Below are 2,072 nucleotides of genomic sequence, written 5' to 3'. Positions count from 1 at the left end.
CAACATAAAACAGTCAATAACTTCATCATTTAAAAGACATATTTTAATCCATAGATATATAATGCAATTTAAAATCTATTTCAACATGCAGTTTAAAAAATAGTTAAATAAATGGAATCACAAGTTCAGTGAGAATATGGATCATAATCAGACGTATTTAAAAAGACTGTTCAATGAAATTGGGAACAAATGCATTAATACCTATTTAAACTCTACAATTAGTCACTATGACATTACATAAAATAATACATTAAAAAATAACATTCCCAAGGTATTTGTGTTATTCGTAACAGTCACTGACTACACTAATGAATTGTGGAAATATTGTACAAATGCATGTGCAAAAAAATAAATAAATAAATAAAAATCGTCTGACTTTGACTTTTTCAAACAAATTTTTGTTTGTCTGGTTTGGACTTTCAGATAATTTCTTAATCACTCCCAAAGAGATACATTCAGATGTTACTGCAGCCAGACTGAGGGGTCGGGAAACATATAAAGAACTTTTCGAATATACACAGGGATTTGTATTTAAGTAACTGTACATTTATTTTTTACAGCATGTTTTAATTTTTCATTTTATTCTATGCTATTGTAAATATTTGTGCATATTTAATATGTGTCTGTGTGTCAGGAAAGCTACTACTGTCACGAAATTATGAAGCCATGTGTTGTAAATAAATTAAATTACTTGACTTTGTAATCTTATTTATTTTATTTTATTTTTCTGAAATTCACAATTTGATCTAATCAACAATAAGCTTTAATGCTGGCTTTTATCTGATTTGTGTTTTATTTTTGACATTTATGAATTATAATGCTTTATTATAATACAAAGTAGTTGAACTCCATATTTCATGTTATGGTTGTTTCGCTTTGACATGCTCCTTGCATTTCTTACGCTGCACTGTAACCTTTATATTTTTATTAATAACCCAGTTTTTAGCTTGTTTCTATTTTCTATTCTTTACATCTTTACATTTTTAATTGTATTAAAATGCCCTTTTTTATGTATTTCTTTTGCAACATATCTCGACGCTGTTGATGTTTTTTGGCACTTTGAATTTATTTGCTGCTGAGATGTGAAATAAAACTAATATAAATGGAAAAAAAACTCGCCTTGCCTTTCTTAAGAGGGGTTTTATTTTGAAAAAGTGAGCGGAAGTACTGGTGTTTATCATCCCGTTGGGCTTTGCGTTAGCTCCGCGCTGCGGCTAACGCAAATGTTAGATTTTGACGCAGCTGCGCAGTTAGATGGAAGTGAAGCTGAACTGAAGTATTTTTGATGGAAAATTAGAAAAACGTAAAGTTGACGTTGTCGGCAGGATTCGAACCTGCGCGGGGAGACCCCAATGGATTTCTAGTCCATCGCCTTAACCACTCGGCCACGACAACTAGATAGCTTCATGTTAATTCTCAAACCGAATTTAGACATTTTAATGAGTGAAAAGGTGATTTTAAATGGTACAACATGGTGGTGCGTTCAAACGCGCTCGTATTTACCAAATTTCACGAGCGGAGTCCGAATTTTCGCCCTCTTGATTGTCGCGGTTCTCATCACTTCCTCTGCGCTAATTTAAGTAACTGATATCAGAATTTTGACTCAGTTTCACTAATAATTGCAACATAACCAAGTTTCACGAAGTTTTTGCGGAGTAATTGTTGTTGGCTATTAATCGGAAGGTCGAGGGTTCGATTCCCGCTCCTCCAAACCCCACATTACTAAATGTGTTTAACACTTTGAACCCTGAGGAAATACGCTCGATGTATTTCACACAACGAGCGAGCAACTTAGCAAGAGCTGGCCCCAAAATTAGCAGGAAATTAGTGAAAAGTTACCAGATTACCTGAAAATATAAAAAAAGTCTTCTCCCCGTAACATCATTTTAAATGTGAAAATAAGAGAATCATAAATATAGTTCTCTGAACATTTTTCCCTCTTTTTTATTTTACTTTATTAAAGACTCAGGTCAAAGAGAGGTCCATAGGTCAAATTAGAACAATTAAAACATATATATAAATCATAAATACATACATATATATACATATATACATGCTTACATACATACACA

The 2,072-nt window shown here is 32.4% G+C and overlaps 1 non-coding gene across 1 annotated transcript; it reads right to left on the bottom strand.

Moving 5' to 3' along the window:
• Positions 1 to 1,313: 1,313 nt before the first annotated feature.
• On the bottom strand, positions 1,314 to 1,395 carry trnas-aga. The gene has a single exon. It is a non-coding gene; the product is annotated as a tRNA-Ser (tRNA).
• Positions 1,396 to 2,072: the final 677 nt, after the last annotated feature.

This window comes from Plectropomus leopardus, unplaced genomic scaffold (assembly GCF_008729295.1).
Source record: "Plectropomus leopardus isolate mb unplaced genomic scaffold, YSFRI_Pleo_2.0 unplaced_scaffold17300, whole genome shotgun sequence".
NCBI classification, from domain to species: Eukaryota; Metazoa; Chordata; class Actinopteri; order Perciformes; family Serranidae; genus Plectropomus; species Plectropomus leopardus.
The sequence above is the reverse complement of the archived record's forward strand: the minus strand, read 5'-3'. Positions and strand labels throughout refer to the sequence as shown.